Source organism: Sminthopsis crassicaudata, chromosome 5 (genome assembly GCF_048593235.1).
Source record: "Sminthopsis crassicaudata isolate SCR6 chromosome 5, ASM4859323v1, whole genome shotgun sequence".
In the NCBI taxonomy this organism is placed as follows: domain Eukaryota; kingdom Metazoa; phylum Chordata; class Mammalia; order Dasyuromorphia; family Dasyuridae; genus Sminthopsis; species Sminthopsis crassicaudata.
Genome location: NC_133621.1, coordinates 194,238,369 through 194,254,111, shown reverse-complemented (window position 1 = coordinate 194,254,111; position 15,743 = coordinate 194,238,369). Strand labels below are relative to the sequence as shown.

The 15,743-nt window shown below is 34.0% G+C and overlaps 1 protein-coding gene across 9 annotated transcripts in view; it reads left to right on the top strand.

Annotated features, from left to right (window-relative positions):
- The window catches only part of PRMT8 (protein arginine methyltransferase 8), a 166,353-nt gene that overhangs the window by 67,403 nt on the left and 83,207 nt on the right, over positions 1 to 15,743 (top strand). The window lies entirely within an intron of this gene.

Below are 15,743 nucleotides of genomic sequence, written 5' to 3'. Positions count from 1 at the left end.
TACTGGGCACATATTTACAAATTTATCTGTTTATATGTTGTATTGTTGCAATGGGGTGTAAACTCCTAGATAGTGTAATATTTAAGCAATCAAAGTCTTTATTAAGCAACTATTACATATCATGCACATGATATGTAATAGTTGCTTAATAAAGACTTTGATTGCTTAAATATGTGCATTCTATGCACCTGGGGATGGTGATACAACAAAAGTAAAAAAAAAAAATCCCTACTCTAAAAGAGCTTATAGTCTAATAATTAATAACTATTAACAACGTATGCTTACTGAATTTAATGTTTAAATCATAGAGCACTGAGAAGATTGAAAACAAAGGGGTCTTGTTCTCAATAGAAAGCTTCCCAGATGTAACAACGTACTTAAAACCTGTTTGCAGAAATTGATTATTCAGTGCTCCGTGCCTTCAGAAGGGGCAGAATTTGTCAGAGCTTGGGAGAAGAGAGATACTGGGTTTCTGGATTCCAAAATTGGAAGAGAAGACATGGTTTCAGACTGTCTTCAGGAAGAGATCTCTAAAAGGAAACATTTTCAAAGAAGCCAAGTCCCCGAAGTCACACCTTAGTCATGTTCCTGTCTTTAGCTTACTACACTAGAGATTTTGGGGAATTTCCTCTTGTATGAAATCCTCTTGTATGAAAATCTCTTTTTTTTGAGCCAAGATTTTCTGCTTTCATTAGAGGAATTCATTAAGTGTACTGCTTGGTATATATTCTCATATGGATACTTCTCTGATTTCTGTTTGCTTTTGGTTTGGATGAATGGGTTTATTTGCTGTTTGCTATATGTGTTCATTATGGAACTAGCATTTGGTGGGAAGGGAGTTGAGCCTTGCATATAGCTTGGGGGGGCACTCTCTTCTCATTAAAAGACAATGATTAGTAGCTCAGCTTGAATCTAAACATTATTTTCCAAACTAATAATATTGGAGTGGGTAGGCAATAGATATATTCTAGCCCATCATCTCCTCTCTTCAAGGAGAATGAAGTGGCCATTTTCTGGTCCCAAAGTCTTTCTCCCATCCTGGCTGAAATAAAAATTGTTCTTAGAGAAGATTGAGGAGAAACTAGCCATCAAGCCTTCCTCCCTCCAAGCCACATCTGTATAGAGAGCCATTTAGACACACAATAACCTACATGGGTAAAATACAGCACATGCTTTCCTTATTCAGGGTCATAAAATTTTTCTGAGCCCAAAATTACTTTAAAGTACATGTGGTTCAAGAAACTCATTTTTTTCAGTTGAGAAAAAATGAGGCATATAAAAGTGACTTGTTCAAGGTCACACAGTTGGCAAATGAGGAAACCAAAACTAAATCCTAGGTATTCCAAATCCCAGGTCAATGTTCTTTCCATTTCATTAGGTTGTCTGACATAGATGGAATGGAAGCCGCAGAGAGGTAAAGATCTATGAGTAACATTCTAAAAATAAATCTTCTAAGATGGGAAAACTGCATATGTGAGGTGTATGTTGAAGCCAATATTTTTCTCCCTGTTGACTGTCAGCTTTTGGTGATGTGTTTATATTAGCATTGACTAAGTTCAGAAAAACGTTTAGCCAACTTAATTAAGACAGAGCCTCCTACAATGCATTTCCATTAAAATTTTCTTAAAATGCATTTATGTTCTACGGAGTGGTACATCTATTTCTGAGTTGGATATCAGTTAAACTTTTTTTTAATGGTATAATGTCTTTATTGGGGAACATAACCAGATCCAGATGGCAAATTTTTTTCTAAGCAATGTTTGTTGAAACAACTATTTATAATTCATATAGTTTGCCCAAAATTCTCAGTGCAACCAAAGCACCCAAGGTCTATCTTCTTTCTTCTTACATTTATTGAACTAACAAATCTCTGTGGCTCACAACCTTATGATCTGTTAGGGTTGTGATGGACAAAGTTTTCAGCCATATTTACCTAGTTTTTTAAAATTAAGATGTGATACTTTTAAACTTGGAATAGGCTGAAGTTCACATACACCCTATCTTTTTTCTAGCATGTCCTTAGAAACCATTACATGCATAAAGTTTAGAAGCTTATATGACAGCAGTGGCCTTTTACTTGGTACTCTTGGGTTGTGTATCTTAAGTGCTATTATACTTAAACCTTTAAGAAGAATGTATGCGCTCTGAGTAATCATCTAGTGAAGAAGTAGATAATAGGATTTGTCTGGAGAGACTGATGTATGTATGCATAAAATGCTTATTGATCAATTCAAATTTTTAAAAATGTATAGAAAATAGAAATGAGACCAGAGGAGAGAGGATGAATATACTATGGTCCTAGAAAAATCACATCAAAGGTGCAAAGCTCAGAAAGAGCTGAGACTGATGAGCGAAATGAAAGGTAATTAAAGAGAGGGTGTTTTCACAGGTATTCTGGGAGAGAAAGAAAGAGCAAAAAAGAGTTGGTACTTTTGTTTGGAGTGGATGGGATTGTGATAACTGAAAAAAGAGAAGATGAAGGGCTGCTCAGTTCTTATTTTATTTCTTTTTTTTTTCTGCCTGTGAAGTAGGTAGTATGTGTTCTGGCCCTGAAGTTAGGCAGACTTATCTTTCTGAGTTCAAATCTGGCCTTAGACACTTAATAGCTATGTGACTCTAGGCACTTAACCCTCTTTGCCTCAGTTTCCTTATCTGTCAAATGATCAGGAGAGGGAAATGGTAAAACACTCTAGTATCGTTGCAAAAAAAAAAAAGTCACAAAGAGTCAGAAATAATTGAAAACAATTGAATACAAATGTTTTTCTGCCAAGGAGAATGACCCTTGCTTGAATATAATAGAACAAAAATGATTAATAGGAGACTTATACCCAAGTGGAGAGGCAATAAGAGAGAACTTAAATATCCTTGATGAATTCAAATCACCTGCTCCAGTTGAACTATCCCAACATTCCTTTCCAAATAACTTTAAAATAATGCCTCAAATAAAACTTTTGAGCAGTAGAATCAACAAAATATTGGTGTAAGACAGTTTTCTGGCTGAACAAAATTTAAAGGTCAATAAGAGAATTCTATGGCACAGATATATGCTTGTCCAGAGCCCATAGAAGCAGTCATCATCAGCAACACCTTTGAGAACTCACTGCTCAGAGATGGTAAGGAGGCTGGACAATGAGTCAGAAAGACATTACAGGGGACTCTTTGTTGACACTGAACCCAGTTTGTACTGACTGCAACTCTATTTCCCATACAAATTCCAGAGCAGAAAGTAGCATTGGTGGTCAATAACAAGGGAGAAAGGGCGTTGGTCATAGTTTTAAGACAAAGAGTAGTGTGTGTATGGCTGAAGAGGAGTCTAGGATAAGACTAGAAACAGACCAGGAAAATAGTAGCCTCATCTCTCCCTGGATCACACCACCTTGGAAGCACCAAAAAACTTATGGATTCCCAGTACCCGTAGGGAAGCACTGTCCCAAGCTTCAGGCTTTTTTTGTGCTACTATTTTTGTGCTACTACACTATTGTTTTATATGATTGGGGATCCATAAGACTAGCTTAAACACAATTTTAAAAAGAAATAGGCTGGAAAAGTGAGCAAACAAAAAAAAAATCTGATTATAAAAAAGGGAAGGCCAAGAATAAACTCAGAAGAAGACAACAATGTGAAAATACCTACTAACAAAGTCTCAAAGACATGCTACTTGGATACAAGTCCTACAAAAATTCCTGGAGGCACTGAAGAAAAAGACAAAAATGGTAGAGGAAAAGTTGGAAAAAATATGAGAGTATTATAATAAATTATGAAAATATAATTAATATTTTATTTGAAAAAAGATGCAAAAATACTGAAAAAGCAACCCCTTAAAAACCAGAATTGACCTAAAGAGGCACAAAAAGTCATTGAAAAGAACTTCTTAAAAAGAAGTAGACAACTGGGAAAAAAAGGCATAAAAACACATTAAAGAAAGAACAATCCTCTAAAATTAGAAATGGACAAGTGGAAGTCAATCATGGCTCTATGAAACATCAAGAAATAATAAAACCAAGTCAAAAGAATGGGAAAAAATGAAGAAAATGTGAAATAGTTCATAGGAAAAACAACCAATCTGAAGAAAAGGTTAATAAGATATTGTATAAGGATGATTTACTTACCTAAAGACCATAAACAAAAGAGCCTACATATATTTCAAGAAATTGATCAAAGAAGACTGTCCCAATATATTAAATTCAGAGAGTAAAATAGAAATCAAAAGAATCTTTTGTTCACCTCTTAAGAAGATCCCAAAATGAAAATTCCAAATTCCAGAGCTCCCAGATTAGAAAGAAAATATATCAAGCAATCAGGGAAAAAAATTCAAATATCATGGAGCCATAGTCAGGAGTACATAAAATTTAGCGGCTTTCACAATAAAGGACTAGAAGATTTGGAATATGATATTTGGAAGGCAAGGGAACTAGGATTATACCCAAGAAAAATGTACCCAGCAAAAATGAGTGTAATTTTTCAGGAAAAAATGGGTATTTAATTAAATAGAGGCCTTTCAAGCATTCCTGATGAAAAGACCAGAGTTAAATAGAAAATTTGACATTTAAATATAAGATTTAAGAAAATCCTTAAAAATAAATATGAAAGAGAGTAATCATAAATGAGTCAATAAAGTTAAACTGTTTGCCAGAGCAAGTCCTATATGAACTGATGCAAAGTGAAATAGCAATATTGTATGATGACCAGCTGTGAAAGATTTGGCTACTGTGATCAATGTAATGATCCAAACAACTCCAAAGCCTCATGATGAAAAAAATGTCATATACCTCCACAAAGAAAACTGATGATCCCAGTGCAAATTTTCTCACTTTCCTTAGGTTTTTTGCTTTTTGAAAAAGTGGCAAAAAACCTTTTCCCTGAAATATGAATTAGGCTAGGTTTTTCCTAAAAATTCAAAGTTAGGACTTGATTTGCCTGGTGGTAGGTCAATACTCTCTAGAGACAGCTTTCTAGTGGCTGCTGGCTCTGGCACCCTCATCACCAAAGAGTGTAAAAATGCCTATTCATTACATGGTCTAACCAGGGGTTCTCACACTACAGCCCAGGGCCAGATCCTCCGCTGAGGACATTTATGCGGCCCTCCAGGTTATGGCAAATGGGCTGAGGGGCAGAGACAAAGTGTGAGCTTTTGTGAGCCCTTCAACAGTCTGAGGGACAGTGAACCGGCCCCCTATTTAAAAAAAGTTTGAGGACCACTCTAAACCTTCAAACCTGGTGGATGACCCTAGACCACTGGAATCACCATACTGATCAGACACATGTTCATATGCAGGCTTCTATCAAAGCTAATTACTATTGTGCTGTTGTGTATTTTTGTTAATTATTTAATGACTATGACCTCATTGATCTATGAGTACCTTATTTTGTCTCAACATTGAACCTGAATTAACAGTGTGCTGACTTTAGCCCTCCCACTAACAGTAATTTTATGTATTCTTTGATGTGGTTGTTAAATTTTCAAATATTCTTTTGAAAGTTGTTTTTTTGTATATTGTACTTAAGATATATTTTAACATATTTAACATCTATGGGTCTCTCTGCCATTGAGGGGAGGGGGTGGGCAGAAGGAGGGGAAAAGTTGGAACAGAAGGTTTTGCAAGAGTCAATGCTAAAAATTACCCATGCATATATCTTGTAAATAAAAAGCTATAATAAAAAAAGAAAAAATATATAAAAAAGAAAAAAGAATATATGTCAGCATACCGCAAAAAAAGAGAAAGTTGGTTTTTTTTTATATCCTTTTGATCATTTATATATTTGCCCATTGTGTATTTTTCTACCATATATTAGAAATGGCTTCTGTATATATGTATATATATACACATATATATGTATATATACACACATATATATGTATATATATTTATTTATTTATATGTGTTTGTGTGTGCATATCCAATCTCCAAAATACATACATATATATGTGTGTGTGTGTGTGTGTGTGTGTATCCAAATTTATATCTTTATCTCAGATATCATTCCTTTATCAGAAATAATTAATCCAAAGACTTTTTCCCTAATCAACTTCTTATTATCTTTTTCTAATTGCATTAATTTTGATTATGAAAAAGCTTTTCGATTTCATGTAATCAAATTATCTATTATATATTTTATAATAACTACTTTCCTTCATGTGGTCAAGAATTTATTACCTTATCATAGCCATAAAAGGTTCTCTTCTAAATTTTTAATGGTATGATTTTTTATATCCAACTCATATAGTATTATAATATATTATACAAAATAATAATCCAAATCTAATTTGTATGAGATTGCTTTTCAGTTTTCCCAGTGGTTCATGTCATATAGGATGTTCTTTCATATATAATTTATGTATTAGGGTTTATGGAAATAGTGAACTATTGAATTCAATTTTATCCAAATCTTTTTTGTCTAGTATGTTACACTGATATATTTTTCTGTTCTTAACTAATATCAAATACTTTTGAGGATTACTTCTTTTTTATAATGTAATTTGTGTTAGGCGTAATATTCTTCCATTATTCATACTCCCCCCCCCCTATTTTTTCCCTTGCAATTTCAGATCTTTTCTTCTTTCAGATGAATTTGGTTGCTGTTAAGTATGCCCTTGGTAGTTTGATTGTTATAACACAAAATCCGTAAATTAATTTTGGTAGTATGTTCAGCCATGCTCACTGAGTATCATAATTATTTAAAAATTTTTAAATTTCTCTGAATAGCATTTTCTAATTGTAGCTGTACAGATAGGCAGTGCAGGGAGATGAAACAACACCAGCAAACCTCTCCTCTTTTTAAGTCCATCTTATAGTTAGCCTCTATGCACCCACACGGATAAAAAGTAATTCACAAAAGCAACCTTTTATAAAACAATTTTCATGAACTTTCTTTGTTATTTCTTTGGGAGATTTCCCTTCAATACTGTCTCAGTCAAAGCTTTTTTTCATAGTATGAAGAAAGCCTAGGTTTCAGTCTTTCTTATGACATACGCTTACTTTTGAGCTTGAGAAAATCATTTAACTGAGTTATAAAGAAGGACCTGACTATTAATGGTAGAGGTAAATCATAGGTGTTTAGGCCCTTTTTATACAGAGACTGTGTGGGCTGGTAGGTTAGCTAGAAAATATTTTATAGATTTTGTAATAGTTTTGAATGGGCCATCCTATTCTGTTGTTCCCTTCTGGATTTTGTCGTTTTTGTATAGAAATGTTGATAATTTTGTAGGTTTATTTTGTAACTTGCTACTTTGCTGAAGCTGCTAATTGCCTCAATTAGTTTCTTGGCTGATTTCCTGGGATTTTCAAAGTAAACCATCACATCATCAGGAAATAGGGATAGTTCCCCTCTCTCCTCCCCCCCCTTCATTTCTATCTATCTTTATACCTTTAATCTCTTTCTCTTGTCATTGTTTAGCAAAGCACTTAATGAAGTATCTGAGACTTCACATGGAAGAAATTGAGAGATGTAGATTTGCTGATAATATAATTAAGTGGATTTAGAATTCAACGGTCATACTCAAACAGTTGTTAATGATTCAATGTCAACATAGCAAAAGGTCTCCAGTGGAACACCATAGAAATGTATTCCTTTTCATAAATTACTTCTATAGAAGCAAAGGTGGAATGCTTATCAAATTTGTGGATGGCATAAAGCTGAGAGGGATAGCTAAACACACTAGATGACAGTGTCAGGATCCAAAATGTTCTGGTGCATTTGACTGAATATAGTAAAAGAAATTCAAGAAGGATAATTTTGGTCCAAATTCTTGTCCAGAAAATCAATCTCACAAGCACAAAATAAGGCAGACATAGTTAGAAATTTTCTGACAAAAGATCTGGGGTTTTTGTGAACTCATTCTCAGTGTCGTCTTTTGCCAAAAAAACTCAATCAAATTTGAGTTGCTTAAGAGTCAGTGAGAAATTGTAGGTCCTCTATCCAATGCCTGGATATATTCCACTTCATCTGGAATATTGCAGTTGGTTCTGGGTATATTGAAAAACAGGAGAATTTCCATTCAAGGGAGGGAAATCAGATTAGTGAAAGGTCCTGTGAGGAACAGATGTCGTAGGAGGAGTAATTGAAAGCACTGGAGTTGTTTTGCTCAGAGAAAAAAAGCATATATGTGTTTGGATGTGTGGGGAGGAGGGTGGATGTGTGTGTAGTATATGTGTGTTTGTGTGAGAGGGATGTGAAAGTGGGGGGCAGAAGTGTGTGTAAACTGTGCATGAGTATGCATGTGTGTGTGTGTGTGTGTGTGTGTGTGTGCACGTGTGGAGATATGATATAAGTAGATAGGAGAATGATATCTGTCTTCAAGAAGGATCAGACTTATGCTATTTTGCCTTATCAGAAAGAACCAGGAGCAATAGGCAAAAGTTGAAAAAAGTTAAATTTAAATTTGATGCCAGAAAAATTGATAATTAGAACTGTCCAAACATGAGATAATTGCCTAAAGAGGTGTTGGACTCTCTTTCATGTCCAGCATGTTGAATATAGATCCGTTTAGGACATGGGTTGGACTGGATCTACTGAGGTCACTTATCACCCTCAATTATTTGATTCTGAATGCAATATTTGAGTTATCCATCCAATAAATTGTCAAGAGTGTCTCATTTGCATGTATAAGGTAACTTTCCTTAAATGTTTTTAGAATGCCCTTTGGCCACCACAAAGATCCAAGCCTACAGATGCTTAGATTATTCTTTATGTTGCCAACTTTGTCTTTATATGGTGCTATTAACGAGGTCCATAATTAGTGAAATATAATAATATTCAAACTATTAAAATATCAGCTCGAGTCCCTATCCTGTTTGCATTTTCTTTTCTCTCTTTTCCATAATTCTTTTCATATTCATAGGACTCAGTTTTTTTTTTTTTTTTATTGTACTGTGATGTTATAGTTTATTGAATAGAATGAGAATAAAAGGGAATATGTCTCACATGCCTATATGGAGCTATCTGTTTCTTGCCATCTCCTAAATCTGTTCCAGCTTGGCCTCTGGGAGGAGTAGGGGGAAATTATTGAAAGAAATCTAAAACTATATCTAAAATCTGTCTAAAAACTATGAATCTCATGAAAGAAGAAATTAAAATAAGTCATTTTGTCTCTCCCTGTTGAGAGGCAACAACAATTAATCAAACAATTAATAAGCACCTATTAAACACCTACAATGTGTTTAACACTATGCTCGATGGTGGGAGCAAGAAATAGTCCCTGACCTCTCCTAAATAATCTTCAGCCGCAGATCAGCATGTTCAGAACAAAGAAGAAAAAAATGAAACCAAATGAAACCACTATACCATCTTTTTTAGTAATCACATCAGTTCAATTTTAATAAGCATTTATTAGGTACCTACTATATTCCATGCACAAGGCTAGACACTGACATAAAAGAACAAAGATTAAAACATAGTTTGGGTTTTAGTGAAAAGAAACAATGCGCACAATTGTAAGTAAATATATAGAACATATACAAACTGGATTCAGAGAGGTAGCCCTTTTTTAGTGGCAAGAAACTGGAAACTGAATGGATGCTTATCAGTTGGAGAATGGTTGAATAAGTTATGATATATGAATGTTATAGAATATTATTGTTATATAAGAAATGATCAGGAGATGATTTCAGAAAGGCCTGGAGAGACTTACATGAACGGATGCTGAGTGAAATGAACAGAATCAGGAGATCGTTGTACACGGCAAAAAAATTATGTGATGATCAATTCCGATGGACATGGCTCTTCTCAACTGTGGGGTGATTCAGGACAATTCCAATAGGCTTCTGATGAAGAGAACCATTTGCACCCAGGGAGAGAACTAGGAATTGAGTGTGGATCACAACATAGTATTTTCACTCTTTTTGTTGTTGTTTGCTTGTGTTTTATTTTCTTTCTCATTTTTTTCCTTTTTGATATGATATTTCATGTGCAACATGATAATTGTGGGAATATATATAGAAAAATTTCACATGTTCAACATATATTGGATTACTTGCCATCTAGAAGATGGAGTAGGGGGAGCACAAGGTTTTACATGTATGAGTGTTGAAAATTATCCATGCGTATGTTTTGAAAATAAAGAGCTTTAATGAAAAAAAAAAAGTAGGTTCAGAGTAATTTTTGAGAAAAGGAGAGTAATCTAAATTACTATTGATTAGAGGAATGCAAATTAAGACAACTCTGAGATACCACTACACACCTCTCAGATTGGCTAGAATGACAGGGAAAGATAATGTTGGAGGGGATGTAGGAAAACTGGGACACTGATACATTGTTGGTAGAACTGTGAATGGATCCAGCCATTCTGGAGAGTAATTTGGAACTATGCTCAAAAAGTTATCAAACTATGCATACATTTTGATCCAGCAGTGTTTCTATTGATCTTATATCCCAAAGAGATCTTAAGGGAAAGAAAGGGACCCACATGTGCAAAAGTGTTTGTGGCAGCCCTTTTTGTAGTGGCAAGAAACTAGAAAATGAATGGATGCCCATCAGTTGGAGAATGGCTGAATAAATTGTGGTATATGAATGTTATGGAATATTATTGTTCTGTAAGAAACAACCAGCAGGATGATTTCAGAGAGGCCTGGAGAGACTTACATGAACTGATACTAAGTGAAATGAGCAGAACCAGGAGACCATTATACATGGCAGCAACAATATTATACGATGATCAATTCTGATGGACATGACACTTTCCAACAATGAGATAACTGATAGTAGTTCCAATGATCTTGTGACAAAAATCAATGAGAGAACTGTGGGAACTGAATGTGGATCACATTTTTACTCTTACTCTTACTCTTTTTGTTGTTCATTTGCAATTTGTTTTCTTACTAATTTACTTTTCTTTTTTTATCTGATTTTTCTTGTGCAGCAAGAGAATTGTATAAATATGTTTATATATATATATATATATATATATATATATATATATATATATATATATATATTGGATTTAACATATATTTTAACATGTTTGGCATATATTGGATTGCTTTTATATATATATATATTGGATTTAACATATATTTTAACATGTTTGGCATATATTGGATTGCTTGCCCTCTAGGGGAGGGGATGGAGGGAAAGAGGAGAAAATCTGAAACACAAGGCTTTGTAAAGGTCAATGTTGTCTGATTATCCATGCATATGTTTTGAAAATAAAAAGTTTTAAAAAGATAAAAAAGAGAAGAGGAAAGAATTAATATGCACCTATTATGTAGCACCTACTAGGTACCAGGTACTATGATAAGCATTTTATTAATATTATCTCATTTGATCCACATAATAACCTCCTGAAGTAATTATTATCCTCATTTTACAGTTTAAGGAAATAAGCAAGTTAAGTGACTTGGCTTGAGGTCACATAGCTACTAAGTGGCTATAATTGGATTTAACTTAGGATCCTCTGGGCTTTGTGCTCTATCTATTGCATTACTTAGTTGCTTCACAACTATGGTAGGGAAAGAATCATGAAATGACATTTGAAGTGAACCTTTAAGAATGTCAGGAATTCCAAGAGGTAGAGGTGAAGAGGTAAAGAATTCTATATATGGAGGATAGCCTGTACAAAGGTATAACTTAATTATTCCTCTCTGTCAGACAATTCTTCACTTCTTACCCAAAAATATCTCATATTCATAATTTAAGCCCCTCTTTCTCTAATTTTATCTGGATTTAAAGAAGTCTCAGTCCAAGGAGAGGGATGCCAAATCTGATAAACACATATTTTGGTCATTGGTGAAACAAGGGAAATTCTCCAGGTTTTATACACCCTAAATAAGATAGTTCACAATATTATACAAAGTTCCCTGTGCTCTGATCCTATTATGAGGAAACAGTCATGTGAACTGAATGTCACTTCTCTCTCCTCAAAACCTGTATTCTTAGAGAACTTTGATTATTTCTCCCATGACATTTAGTATTTGCTTTTCATATATGCCTCTATATCCCCTGTCCATAAGAACAGGGGCTGTGTCTTATGCTTCTTTGCATCTAGCCTTATACAGTGTTTTTCTGTAGGAGATGCTCAATATATTTGTTGAGTGAATGAATAAGTATAGAGATAATAAAAATAATAATAACACTTATAAAACACATTTAAGTTTTGCAAAATGTTTTAAATACATATATTAAATTAATTATTTGATGATGAAATAATTAAAGATAAGATCATCATCCTTTGTGAAAAACTCAAATCATAGGATTATTTCTGGAAGGTCAGAGATCATCTAGTCCAAACTAATAATTTTCCATGAGCAAAGTAAGCTTCAGAGATATTGAGTAGGTTAAGTGCCTAAGGTTAGACAGATAATACTAGAGCTCAGATTTGAATCCCAGCCCTCTGGATCCAAACCACATGTTCTTTTCATTACACTGGATCATGGATCAGAAACATGGGACCACATAATGGTAGAGCTTCCAGAGGATATAGGAAGCCTGGATGGAATATTTACTTAAAGAATGAAAAGACATGGAGAAGAATCAAACATGGTAAGAAAGTACAGAGATTGTGATCTGCATGAATGGAGTAAGCTCTCCTCACCAATAAGATCAAGAATATAACTATTGCTATCTGGGCTGACACATTCATCATCAGAGCATAGATTTTCAGTTGGAAGAGAAATTAGATATTATCTAGCTCATTTGTCTCATTTTATAGGTGAGAGAATTGATGGCCCATGGAGGCTGTGATTTACCCAAGATAATTTAGAAAAACAGTGGCAGAATTAGGTCGCTGTGATCTTCTAGTATGAATCACCTTGGTGCTGGCCTTGCAGATGTAACTTTTTACCCCATCAATAATATTTTATCTTTCCAATTACATGTAAAGATAGTTTTCAAGGTTTATTTCTGTAAAATTTTAAGTCCCTAAATTTATAAGAATTCAAGCCATTTCCCAATTGATAAGTAGTCAAAGGATATGAACAATTTTCAGATGAAAAAATTAAAACCATTTCTAGTCAAATGAAAAGGTCACAATTAAGACAACTCCAGGGTACCACTATACACCTCTCATATCGGTTAAGATGACAGGAAAAGACAATGAAGAATGTTGGAGGGGATTTAGGAAAACTGGGACACTGATACATTGTTGGTGAAGTTGTGAACCAATTCAAACATTCTGAAGAGCAACTTGGTCCTATATCCAAAGGGCTATCAGACTGTGCACACCCTTTGACCCAACAATGTCTCTACTGGGTTTATATCCCAAAGAGATCTTAAAAGAAGAAAAGGGACCCACATGTGAAAAAATGTTTGTGTTAACACTTTTCTTAGTGGCAAGAAACTGGAAACTGAGTGGATGCCCATCAGTTGAAGAATGGCTAAATAAGTTATGATATATGAATGTTATGGAATATTATTGTTCTATAAGAAATGATCAATTGGATTATTTCAGAAAGGCCTGGAGAGACTTACATGAACTGATGCTGAGTGAAATGAGCAGGGCCAGGAGATCATTGTACATGACAACAAGAAGACGATATGATGATCAATTGTGATGGACGTGGCTCTTTTCAACAGTGAGATGATTCAGATCAGTTTCAGAGGTCTTTTGTGATGAAGAGAGTCATCTACACCCAGAGAGAGGACTGTGGGAACTGAGTGTACATCACAACACAGCATGTTCATTCTTTTGTTGTTTGCTTGCATTTTATTTTCTTTCTCATTTTTTCTTTTTTGATTTGATTTTTCTTGAGCAGCAAGATAATTGTATAAATATGTATTTATATATTGGATTTAACATATATTTTATCATGTTTAACATATATTGGATTACTTGCCATCCAGGGGAGGGAGTGTGGAAAGGCAGGGAAAAAATTGGAACACAAGGTTTTACAAGGGTCAGTGTTGAAAAACTATCCATTCATCCTTTTTTTTTTTTTTTTTTTTAATGAAAAAGCTTTAATAATGAAAAAAAAAAAAAGAAAACCCAAAATAAAAATTTTGAGTCCAGAATTTTTCTCCCTTTCTCCCTTATCTCCTCCTCCCCAAGATAACAAGCAATGTGATATATGTTATATATGTACAGTAATTTTAAACATTTCCATATTAATCATGTTATAAAAGAAAAATCAGAAAAAAATGAAAAAAAACATGAGAAAGGAAAATCAAGTAAACAAAGAACAACAAAATAGTGAAAATAGTATGCTTTGATTCATATTCAGTCTCCATAGTTCTCCCCCTGGATATGATGGCATTTTTCATCCCAGATCTATTGGGATTGATTCAGATCACTGTACTTTTGAGAAAAACCAAGTCTATCATAATTGATCATCACACAATCTTGCTGTTGCTGTATACAATGTTTTTCTGGTTGTGCTCAGTTCACTCAGCATCTGTTCATATAAGTCTTTTCAGGTTTTTCTGAAATCAGCTTTGCGGGTATAACATTGTCTTGGACAATTATAGGTGAGCAAAGGTTAAGGCTGAAGCATTTGACTACTCTTATCAACTTCCTTTAGGATAGGTAATAGGTGGTACTGTAGAGATGATAACAGTCAGTTCTTCCAAATGATCTGGTATCCCATGAATTAGAGATGCATCATTCTGTGTAAAGAATGCTAAAGAAATACTAAAAAGAAAAAAAACAAAAGAAAAAAAAAGAAATTTTCATGATAATTTTATTCTATATTTAAAAGGAATAGCAGGTTATATATAATAGATTTAGTTTCATGTACAAATCATATCTTTTTACTTCACTATGTTACAAAAGTGCTTGTTTTATTTCATAAATTAAAAATAATTTTTTAAAGAAAAAATGCTATATTTGGAGTCAAACATCCATTTAAATTTTACCTCTGTGTAACCCTATCTCACGTCTTCTAATCTCTCCAAATTATCCACTCAGCTGTCATCTAGATCTTTATGAACCCCAGGTTTGACCATGAACCCCAGTAACTTCCTATTACATCTAGAATCAAATAAAAATTCCTCTGCTAGGTATTTTAAGGTCTTCACCATTGGGTATCTTCTGAGCCTCATTGTAGGCCATTCCCTTTTACATACTCTTTAGTCCAGTCAAACTAATCCTTTTGCTATTTCTGCATTCCATTTCCGTGCCATTGCATAGAGAGTCATCCTCTATGCCTGGAATACAATCCTTCCTCATTTCCATTCTTTGCAATTTTCTTCAGAGTTTAGCTCACACTACCTCTCAGTACTTTCCTGATCCACCCTGGTGCTACTGTCTTTTCCCTAGATTCCCTTGTTTTTAGTTATATGTATATGTTTTGTACATGTTGCCTACCCCTATACAATATAAGCTCCTGAAAAGCAGGCAGGTTTCATTTTTGCATATTGCCTTTTACACATCAGGTACTAAAATGCTGGTTGATTAATCAATAAAATAAAATTGATCTAATCTTTCATTTCTATAAATAGAAATTTAGGTGGTCTTTTTTTTAAATACTAAATCTATGATCCTATACAATTTTGCCCTTGATACTTAATGGAATTTGCCCAATCCTGCTCTTCCAAATTTAAATACAAACTCATTTTTCTTTTCTTGCAGAGCCTCTGCAGCTAATCAATCCATCTCAAACCATGCAATCTTATAGATTCACAGTCTTTGTAATATATCTTAACATCATCTAGTCCAAGTTAAGAAAATTGAGGCATTCTGAGAGGAGAAACAAGTGATTTAGGGGCAAATAGTTAATAAGTGGCAGAGCCAAAATGTGACTCAATCAGGTATGACATATACAGTGAATGAAAGTGAGGAATCTAGAATTACGCTGTAAATATAAGCCTGGGTGACT